The 12,261-nt window shown below is 34.3% G+C and overlaps 1 protein-coding gene across 5 annotated transcripts in view; it reads right to left on the bottom strand.

The window, feature by feature from the left end:
• The window catches only part of sano (CABIT domain-containing protein serrano), a 146,121-nt gene that overhangs the window by 127,239 nt on the left and 6,621 nt on the right, over positions 1-12,261 (bottom strand). For 3 of the 5 annotated variants that reach the window (XR_003821197.2, XM_029313452.2, XM_029313451.2), the window contains exon 1: positions 3,617-3,988. The exons of the other annotated variants lie outside the window; for them this stretch is intronic. The gene's annotated coding sequence lies outside the window, so the exon portion shown is untranslated. Of the gene's footprint in view, positions 1-3,616; positions 3,989-12,261 lie in introns of those variants that run through there. 5 annotated transcript variants of the gene reach the window in all.

The following is a 12,261-nucleotide window of genomic DNA, read 5'->3' as shown; positions in this document are numbered from 1 at the left end:
ACACGTAGAAAAATACCGTACGATAACGGCACATTCGAGGATCAAAGTCGTCACGTTCACACGGTCGTGGGAGAAAAGCAAACGCCTCGGCGTTGGTCAACAATCATAATCGACATGCTCGCGTAATTTCATTTCTGCCACGCGGCCTCGTTAGTATGCTCTCGTTCGCGCAAGGTGAGGACCAAACGCCGGCTGCCTATGTTGGGGAATCCGCGTGTATTCTCCCTAACAATGTTTGTTATAGCAGACGTACGTCGAGGAATGCGCGCATTATATCATTACGCACTATTACCCATTACATACCTCGTTACACCGTATATATCGTATATTATCCTAGATACGCCGGAGGAAAAAGTGAGGATCCTCTCTTTCTTTCATCTCGCTCTCGCGTTTATGTCTTTCTCTCTCACTCTGTATGCCACTGATGAGACTCTCGGACCATTACCATGCACGTCCGCGCGAGCGCGCGTTCGTAACGCCGTACGTGCGCATCGTAATACTTGGCGCGGGCTATCTAATTGTATAGTAAATAACCTTCGTAAATTACGCATATAATGCTTAATACCGAGCAAGCGCAAGCGCGTCATACGGCCGCGCGTCGCATTGTGCTGCGCGCCTATCGCGTTATGACATTCAATTGCGACGTGTCAAGCAATCACGGCCGCCTTACAGACTCCGACACTTTATGGCGCGCAGTGATATTGCACGTGGAGAAGCGTGGTCACCCGCCGAGAAGGATAAAGGGAGAGAAAGACCAAAAAAAAAAAGGAAAAAAGGAAAAGAATCCCAGGTGAGTCTCGAGGCGACGCGACGCGTCGTCTCGATAAATCCAATTTATTCGCGCGAGAGAAAAAGAGTACGAATTATATATATTTATATATAAATAAACGTTACCGTCGCGATGACGTCGATAGCGCATAATTGTTTTATATATTTATATCGTGTCGGGACGCGCGCTTTGACCGGCGATGGATAATTAACGAGGGAGATAAAGCCGTCGGAGATTTTTTTCGCTGCGCGCTAATGGCCGCTCTGTTCCGAGTTCCCTATCCGGTAAGAAAAAAAAATCGCGTTTTTATTTATCTCGTAATTAGCGGTAACGTAAACCCGTACGTTTGATCGATACTTCCGGCGCGCGTATAATTTATTTATGAGACTGCAAATATATAAAACGTTGGGATACTTGAATAAAAAGAATCAGAATCTAGATATGAAATAAAAACTATATAATTACGGTACATTTAAGTCTTATATAATTAATTTTATTTCAAAATATCCATGAATAAAAATTCATTTTTTAAATAATAAGCAAAATCACCAGAGAAAAAAATTATACGTTAAATTATACGAGAGCGATGTTTTAGTTACGCCCGCAAATTGCTCTCTCCCTTTCTCTTTTTACAAATTAAAATTGCGAATATTATTTTTCAAGAAAATGTAAATTTTGCAAAGATTTGCCACGCGACATATTTATTTATCTTGGATCCTCCATGGCATACATGTAGTGAGCAGAGAAAGACAATGTCTAGCCGTCGTGCATATAGGTATACTTTCTCTATAACCGGATCATCGCGGAACAATGTTATAACGGGCTTTGTATCGCGCGCGATTGCATAAGCTCGTACGAAACCTTCCCGGTAACATTGACTTTTTCAAGTTTAATTGGTGCTCATGCTCCGATTACTAATTGCCGCTACCGTGATGAACGTGGCATACATTCGATTTTAGTCTCGAATTGCACATTAGTAATCGCGCCTCAAGTTCGCATATTTAAAAGTACATTACCCGCATGTCGAAGAAATAAAAAATATCTTGTGTACTCTTTATATCCCCCCGCATACAAGCTTAATAAATGTTCATTAAATGTTGAACAAAATATACCATGCATAAAACTCATTGTCAAATAAAACTTTAATAAAAAGTTACACAGTAGAAAAATTTGTGTTCTCTTGTTAAAAATGGTCCCCGGTAAAATTTTTGTGTTAAATATTTAACACATTCATGTGTTAATTTAATATAATATTACTGTTCTGTTAATTAAACTTAAATGTTAAATTATTAAAACAACTGAAAAAAATGTAAAAATAACACAATATGGTATGTACATCTATTTTTAATTTTACACAATAAATATGTTCTACTTTATTAGTGACAAAATTTTTCTGTTAAAATTTACAGAAAAAATGTTGATTTTCTATTTTATAATATAAGTGGAGATGATAAAATATAAAATTAACATATTTTTTGTTAATTTTTACATTAAAATTATGTTAATTTTACACACAATTTATTTCTAATTATTTGAAGTTTTGCATTTATTTTGTGTTAAAATATTAACACAATATTTGTGTCTCCATTTAACATATCCATATTATGTTAAATTAACACAAATATTTATGTGGACCGTTTGGGACATGTGATATCTGTTAAATTTAACAGAAATTTTTCAACTGTGTATATTGGATATATACTTAATATATGATACAACACAATACAATATATATAATGTAAAAAATTATATATATAATTTTGTTTAATCATATAGAAAATATATCACTGTATTAATTACATCCATGCACAAATATTTTAATAAAAAATTATATTTCTGATAAATTTAAATATACACTAAAAATTTGTTAATTTAACTAAACCGTTCAACTAAATTACTATTTTGTTAATTGAACATATAGTATTTAAGTCAAATATACGTTTCGTGCAATTAACAAAATAATATTTAGTTGGCCGATTTAGTCAAGTTAACAACTTTTTTTCAGTGTACACAATACATTAATATATTCTTGCTTTATAGCTTTATAATAAGGTAAAATATATTAAACTAAAAAACAGTTACGAAAAATATTTAAGTAAGAAGAAATTCTCAGTTTCTTATTTTGAACGCGATAAATTTATTTTATATTAGCGATATATAATAAAATAAAAATTAGAAATTTTATCAAATTAAAAAAAATATTGTAATTTTGTTTATACATTGAAATTCTATACACTATAGAGCCATTGCATATTGTATATTAGAGCACTCTAATTTTAATAAAGGGGAAAAATATTGCGATTCTCTCTCATAATAACTACATTTTCTATATTTAAGTAGTTTTTGGCAAACATTACGTTTATTTTTTTATGTTTTCTTTCATAAACGGTTATAGAAACCGATTCGAAGGAATATATTGAATATAGGCGTGTTAAATTATATTAAATATAGGCGTATGCAAAAATGAGTTAATTCGTAAAAATATGTAAGTTATATACACGTATCCCTACAGTTAGATTTGAAATATAAAAATTCTTCATTTTATACATATATAAACATTACTTTATCATTATTTCATCGCACATAACATCGTTCTTACTCGCGCATCAAAATAAATCTATAAGAATTTCAAAAAAATATAACCGCCTACGTGACTCCGTACTCGGAGGTTCACCACCATTCCACCACGATATGTATACATATACATCGATACACCAGCGGCTGACTTCACGATTGTGATGAACCATCGCGCGCAAAAAAGCACACGATTATATATTATGTATTGCGTGCATTATACGCAAAATTATCCAGCATTACAGATTGTACCGTAAAAAGCTACACACTTACTTTGTGATACTGAACTCTATCCGGTGTCGACGTCGGTGGTTGTCGATGTTGGTAGACGCCGTTTGTCAAAGATAATATTTACGTTTTCCTCACTGATAACAACTCCACACTGTGGCACTCTCTCTCTCTTTCTCTATATATATATATTGTCGTATATCTCGCGAGAAGAAACCGGGAATCGGAATATTCCCGAATCTCGACGAATCGCGCGACGTAATGATATCGAGACGAAAGGAGGCGAAATGAAAAGAACAGAGAGAAAGAAGGACAGACGGAGGTCGCGTATAACACAGGAAGAGAAGAGGAGGATGACGGACGCGAAACCGAGTGGTCCTGCTCCAGCACAGATCACTGACCAACTTCACTCCGGAACCGACGACGCGATACTGATTTGAGGGAGCGCGACACAACCGGCTTCGCGACGTTCGGCCCTCCTCGGCACTGCTCGGAAACGCTCGGCTCCGCTCGCCTCCTACCACTCTCGCCGCCGCTGCAGCTCGGTGCATAGGAAATGCACGCAAAGGATTAATACCGCGCGTACATTCAGCGTGCACGTATGCGCGATTGTGTACGTATTGCCGTAATAGTCATGATAACGTGTATGTATAAAGGTACACCTACGCAATTTGGATCCCTACGATAATGAAGAATTCACCTATACGTTACGTGAATATATTGATAGTAATATCGTGGATATTTTTCATATCAAATTCTTTCACATCTTACAAAATGTTAGAAAATAAATTATCTATTTTTTTGAGAGTAAATAATGGATTTTTTTAAATAAAGAATCTTAGAAATTGTATATATATATTTTTAATAATTTATAACGTTTGATATTTTGATATTAAAAAAATACAATATATGAAATTTTTCTGTTTGGAATAAAATATTAGTTTTATTTGTATAAAAAATTGTATTTATAAACAAAATTTTGCAAGAGATATGCTATTTTAAACGTTATTTATTACTGAATTTTATAAGATTGCTTTGAATAATTTATATTTAGTACAATTCGTCGCGTTATTTATATATTGAACGCAACATGAAATTGGTGATTACGAAACGCAAGATTTATGAATTTGATAATGATAAACTCGCGAGCGCGTTACATTGCGAGCATTACGGAATTATACAGCATTACAGGTTGTTTCGACGTTAAGTACGATATTCAAGGATATAATAGAATGCGGAGGAACATAGAGATCTAAGCTAATGTTCGTAAAATCGCTACAATAAAGATTGAACGCGCACAACAAAAATATGATGTGTATAAAGTGCGATCTCTACCCCCTGTATCCCTACAATTTCATATCTATCCCTATGATAAAGATCTTGTGTGTGGTCAACTATTATTTAATAATTTGTCAAATCTTTATGTTGAGATTATTTCAGAACAAATACAAAGAAACTAACAGAATGTACACATATTTGTCAAAATAACTGAATAATGAGAATAATAAAAAATTAAGAATATTATTTTACATTAAAATATTGTATATTGAAAAAATTGTTTTGTTTGCATTTGCTTCTATAATTTTTCATGATGTAACAGAACTAGCTATTCTGTGTTTGATCAATCAACGACAAGCCAATTCGATTGTCAACAATAGATATACATATAGAATCCAGAGATGCGAAGTAATAAAAAATCAAGAGATTTTTCCACATCAAAATATATCGAAAGAATTATTTTGTTTGCTGTTGCTTTTATAATTTTTTGTGATGGTAACAGAACTTGTTATTCTGTATTATTTAATCGATCAATACGGTGATCATATATTCTACGAGAAAATAAAGGACAAACCTGAAAATTTTATGGCTTTATTTCAACATATTTCCACAAATCAGTTTACGACCAAAGTGGAGATCGACAAAAAATAATTCTGTGAATATCAGAAGTCTACGTATTCTTATAGTTTGAAAATGATTCGATTATGTTAAAACAAATCCTTGATTTTAAATAGTTTCCGGATAAAAGGTTTCATTGCTTTCGTATATAAATGCTCATGTTAATACTACGACATTAAACATTAAAACGCTAAATAAAAAATAAAGGACAAAATTGAGATTTTAAAAAATGAATAAACTTAAAGGACAGCTACTTGAAATAACGGACTAGCCTTTAAAATAAAGGACGTATGGTCACCGTATCGATCAATGACGATGCCGATTCAATTGTTAACAATAGATATAAAAATCCAGAGAAGCAAGATGATAAAAAATCAAGAGTATTATTATATTGAAAGAATTGTTTGGTTTGTTTTGCTTTTATAATGTTTCGCGATGATAGCACTTGCTATTCTGTGATCGATCTTTGATCGAGCAATGACAAAACCGATCCGATTGTTGACGATAAACAGAAATGTAGAGAAGCGGGATTATCGTTTACAGTTCACACGAAACGGAATGTTAAGGCGTAGAATCAGGCCGAGTGTTTTCTTCTACTGCGATGATCCGCGCGGTCGTGAGATAATTATGGAAATGAATTTCGATCGTTATGGAGGCGTAGAGATCTCGAGTCTTCCGTGACATGACTCGGCCTCGACAACGATGATCCCGCCCCAGCACTATAATTTTCCCCACAATTTTCGTGCCTGCGTGTAAACATCCAACGGTACGTTACTATGAAACACGATGTATAACATATATATATATATAGTATCGCCATCATTTCAAAATATTCTTCTATATTCACATTCGCGGATCAAAAATCAAATTTGTACCGAAAAGACAATCATTTCAATACGTATACCTAAACCAAATTATTTCATCTATTATATTTTGTTTTTATCTGAGTGTTAGTTGATAAATTTTCCTCAAATGTTTCAAAGACCTCTTTCTGCAGCATCGCGATTAATAATAACATATATTGTTTTATTACTTATACGGGATTTCAGACTCCAACAATAAGTTTGAAGAAGCTATTCTAGCGGTTCAGCCATGAATGGGACGAGTTATCGGTCAAATATTAACGTCGGTACACGAGGTTCTTAACATTCGACTGTCCCTTAAATTAATCTCGCGACGGTGCTATTCATTGTCAGAGATATGAAAGGATCGCGAGATGACGGAAGCCGGAGAGACATTTGTATAGGCGACGTCTCTCGTGGCAGCAGCGTTTTACAGGAAGAAAGGAGGAGAAAGAGTAACGCGCGCGGAAGAGGATAAAGGGATACCTCGTGTGAGAGAAATTGGACAAGAACATGGGGGATGAAGGGAACCACCGATTCCCAAGCGCGCATTAACCCCGCTTGTATGCGCGGCTCATATTTAACGGCGCGCGCCCGGCGCGGTCACGATTCGTGCATAATTTATCTGAAAGCACGATGAAAAATAGTTTTGACCTCAAGGGGACCACAGGCAACGTCGGGAAAGGCGTTTGCCCGCCACGCACTAGCGGCTGCCGCCGCTACTGTCCGCGATAGAAAGTGGGTGCCCTCGCTTGCGTTATGCGCGAGGGTGCGTTAAACTGGTCCAGCAGAATTGCAGCTCGATCGGTTAATTGTAAGACTGCTGTTAAGAATTGTTCCCGATGTGTTTTTAATGTATTATACGCAAAGAGAATTTTCTTTTATAATTTATCCTGAAAATCGTGGAACATAATTGTGGGACGTATATATGGTACTGGCAGAATTTTATAAAGGTTTATCTGATTAATATTTATCACAATATTAATATTTGCAACAATAAGTTCGATTAATTTTACTACGTACACAGAGAGAATTTTCTCTTAGAATTTACCCTGAAAATCATGGTAATCGTGCGACAATATGGTATTGGAAGAATTTTGAGTTTCTCTGATTAATATTTACCACAATAAAAATTTTACTATGTACATAGTAAATTCTTAGTAAAATTTACTAGTATGTACATATAGTAATATTTTTATTGTAGTAAATATTAATCAGAGAAACTCTTATAAGATTCTTCCAATACTATATTGTCGCACGATTACCATGATTTTCAGGGTAAATTTTAAGAGAAAATTCTCTTCATGTAGATATATTAATATTTTTTATTGTGATAAATATTTAATCAGAGAAACTTATAAAATTCTTCCAGTATCATAAGTATTGTCTCACGATTACCAGAGTAAATTCTAAGAAAAAGCTCTCTTCGTATAGATATTGTCGAATACGTGTGTTTGCTTGACGACGACTTTACAAACATGTAAATACAAATTGTCAAAGTTCTCGAATAAAATAAGAGATGTATAAAAATTATTATGATTGATGTCTTCAAATTTAACACTTTCTTATCACTTCTCTTATAAAATAAGAGAATATATAATATTCTCTTATAAAATAATTCATAATAATTAAAATAAAATAAGAGAAGTGATAACAAAATGGTTAAAATTTGGAAACATCAATTGTATAATAATTTGGAGATTATTAATCATAAAATTTCAAAGATATCATAAAAGACTTATTAGAGAATTTAGATAAATAGACCTGCTTAGTGACTCATAATTGAAAAACGAAGCATTTTCCTATGGTTAAATCGATTTTCGCTAATTCTATTTTTCACCTCACAGGAATATTAAGACACGCGATTTTTACGATTTAGTTACGTATATATACGAGCTGTTCTAAGCGTTTACAAGGTGTATCGTCACGGTTTTAAGCGGTTCCGTGTAACTCGGCGGCATCCTCGATAGGATCTTCTCAAGCCGTGTTATCACCTGCCATAGGAACTTGGTACCGCTCGCTTCAATGGCTTCTTAACGCTATATAATGCTATGAAGAAACCTGTTTGTCATGTATCTCGCTCTCGAGATATATTTTACAGCATTCTGTCGCTCACGTGCAATGTCTGGTACCCAAAGGAAACCATGTTTCTTGCTCTCTTTCGCTTACGTTGCGCGTCGACACAATGAGACTTCCTGTCCCATCGTATAAAATATATACACAGTCTACCTTGAAATCATCGCGAAAGATCTGCGGCCCGATGCGTGGCAACAAGCGTATCGCCGTGTATCATCTACTTCTTTAATTAGCGATATTAAATTAGCGTGCGACGACAAAACGTTTCTTCAACATTCGTTTATGGCCCAACAATTATACTATGGGACTTTTTCTTTCATTTCGCTCTCTTTATAAAAAGAGACTGTTACTATCTTTCAGAATCGTTCATTAAAATACCAAATCACTTGACTAAAAGATTCATATGTAAAAACATATTTTTAAAGTTTTCACTAAGGCAAGAAATATAGAAATTATGAAACATATGGTTTATAATTATTAGACTAAAATATATCAAGTCTCGCCTTAAAATTCTCATGTTTTAAGCTAATCAAGAGAAGGAGAAAAGGTGGAGAGAGAAAGAAAGAGGGAAACTTGTATTTCTCATTAATAATATTACACCTATATAATAATAATTTATGCAAACATGTGTACAAGTATTTCAATTTACAAATAGTAACATTTATAATAGGCATTGACACTACCATATACTTATACATAGCGAGTATATCTAGTCCCGTATATAATTTTAACTGCAAGGTATACGGAGTTTATATATCCCGAGGTTAAAGTACGCTCGCATCCGAGTCATAGACAAAATTATCTAGACGCGAAATTATTCTGCCGATTCATCGATATATATAGTTTCGGAAAGAAAAAAAGAAGAGGCATATGCGAACGAAAAATAAATAGCCGACTCATCGTTTTTTTTAATCTGCCACTCAATTTTGTATCGACATATTTTCGAGAATTCGTATCTGATATTTATACATATATTAGTTTAAACTCTTTGGAGCACAAAATTCAAGCAAAGTTTGCGAGCGTCATTCTGCATTATTGTCAATTAATTTACGAATACATCTAAATTAAACTATAATTAAAATTCCAATAATTAGTTTTAATTATAATTTATTGTTAACAGAATGTAAAAAAATAGAATAAATTTTATTGATGCAATAAGGATGTAAGTGTCGTTCGTGCGTCAGTCACAAAAAAATACATTGGATTATTTGTCGTTTCATCAATCTTATTTCCTTTCCTCTTTCTCTCCTCTCCTCTTGTTTATAAGTAGACATTATGTTGTTGCTATTCCTGGCATGTCTGTTACTATTAATTACAGGCTTCGATGAAGAAATCATGCTCCGGAAGCGGAGTGCATCCCGTTCTCTCCGCTTTTAATATCCCTTTGGGAAAGCACAATACGATGCGGTTGAGTCATCGATTTACGGAAGAACTTTTTGTCATTGTTGTCAAATGTGAACAGTATATCGTCGAAAATGAAATTTCCTGCGTGATACGGAGGCGCAAGACGTTTCGAGGAAGTGAAAGAAATGAATTCTTTCCTTGCGGAAAGAGAGCATCTCGTATACAAGACGACGAAGTGGTGTAGACCCGCGTGTCACGTATAGCTCGTAATTCCGCTCGCGGAAGACGTACCTCCTCCGTGACGTAAGACCGGTTACACGGACGGGCACACGGACGGAAAAAGATGAACGATCGTGTAACGGAGCGTACGATGAGTCTGCGGACGCGCATTTTTCCGGCGACGAATCGCCGGTCTCCGGTAGCCTCGGAAACGAAATGAGAGCACGTACATACGGTGTCGAGAATAATTATTTCTTGTTACTTGATAGAGGGGTAGTTTACGTACATTACGCAGAATTTTCCTTAGAATCCATTACTTAATCATATTTTCTTAATTGAAATCGAATGAAGAAGAAATCTTTAAAGCTGGAATTATCTTAGCGATCAGAGGTTCCAATTTTTAATTAATCGGTCAAAAAATATTGATTTATAAATATAAATATTTAATATTTAACTCTTTAGCTTTTAAAAATAAGAGAGCATACCTATTAATAATACTACACAGAGAATTTTCTCTTAGAACCCTAAAAATCACATGGCAAATGTGAGACAAAAGTTGGGAAATGTGGAATAAAAATTTCTCATCTGATTAATATTTTTAAAATAATAAAAAATATTAAAATCTACCATAATAAGATATATAAAATATATTCGATGAATTTTACTATGTACATATAATATTTTTTATTGTAGTAAATATTAATCAGAGAAACCCTTACAAAATTCTTATATTGTTAACATCATATATTGTCCTACCATGATTACTATAATTTTCAGGATAAATTCTAAGAAAAAATTCTCTCCGTGTATTAATAAAATTAGTATCGCGCTTTTAAATGTCAAGTTCAGATCATCTTCAACGCGAAAGTGCTTCGTTTCCACATTGATTGCATGTCGACGGCCCAGCGTGTTTTAAAACGAAAGTTGTCGTATTACACAGAGTAATCAAGATTTCTATAGTTATGCGAGCCATTAATTATCGAGGAGATTGATAGAACGTGTCGACTACCAAAGACGACGGCGACGACGATCTACTGTACAGATGAATCCACGGTGGCTCCCTGTTCTGATGTATATAGTTATATAGATACTAGAAACGAATGAAATACCGATCGTTAAAGTTAAAGGGCGTTTATTTATTTCAGTTCAAGGTACGCCAGAATTCTTTGATAATACGCGCGCGGCACCTTTCGCGCATGCACTCTTTGTTGCATGAACGATGAAATAAAGTCGGCCGCGTTTGCGCGGTACAGAGATTTATTTAATTAGGTACACTTAAGTGCCTCGTAAAAACCCGCTTTCCTCGACGACCGGTCCGCGACGAATTTTTTTTCCATCTTATACAGTTTAATATAGTTTAGTACAGCGTATATATATATATATATATAGTACATAAAACTGTAATCAGCTGTGTCTCTTATCACAGCGTGCTCGCAGATTTTTCTACTTAAAAAAAAATTATTCTCGAATTTTCACGACTGCATAAAATCCACGACTCACGCCTATCGTGATCGTGTACGCTCTGTTAAATAAAATAAACACAATCTCACGTACACACGAGAGACGAGTAACTTCAGCGCGGTACTCAATGAGCAATGAAAGTTCAATCACAGTTAATTACAGGTGATCTCTCGAGAGCGAGATGTTTCTTCCTGCGCTCGCAGATCATCCATTGGTAAGTGACGGCAATGACGGATTCGCGTTATGACCTCGTGGATCTTTAATTACGTGCGCGATATTAGTTATCACGAGACATGAATCATTGCTATCAATGAAATAGAACGTGCCGCGCGCGCTTAGCAATTGTTAAAAAATCATAAGAATGTTAATAACTTCTTGCTATTACTTAACTGCGCGCCTTATAAAGGCGAAATTAGTTCCTAATCAAAAGTGTTTGTTAATCATACGCGCGATCCTCAACGTCAAGGCTTCAACGTTAGATTAATTAGCTACGATAGGTACGACTTTGCGTAATGTTGAAATGCTATTCTTAAACGTCAAAGAGAACTGCACGATTTAATCGCACACACGTATATCTATATTTCTAATCAAATAAAATACAAAATAAAATGTAACCTTTCTTTAAAGAGTACATGAAAAAACTATATTAATTGATAAAGAAAGAGTGATGAAGAAAATTGTTTCTACAAAACTGACAATGAGTTAAACATATTCGTAAAAAACTTCGCCCAAGTTTATAACGCGGATTTTTAGCTATCCATGCACAGAAAACTAACAATAAGTTAAGTATCTTAAATTATAGATTGTAGAGAATATCAGTATAGAATAAAAGTTCTCTTAGACGTATTAATT

Source organism: Nylanderia fulva, unplaced genomic scaffold, assembly GCF_048542155.1.
Source record: "Nylanderia fulva isolate GAGA-0341 unplaced genomic scaffold, ASM4854215v1 Scaffold28, whole genome shotgun sequence".
In the NCBI taxonomy this organism is placed as follows: Eukaryota; Metazoa; Arthropoda; class Insecta; order Hymenoptera; family Formicidae; genus Nylanderia; species Nylanderia fulva.
Note: the sequence above shows the minus strand (reverse complement) of the source record. Positions and strands in the feature narration are given on the sequence as shown.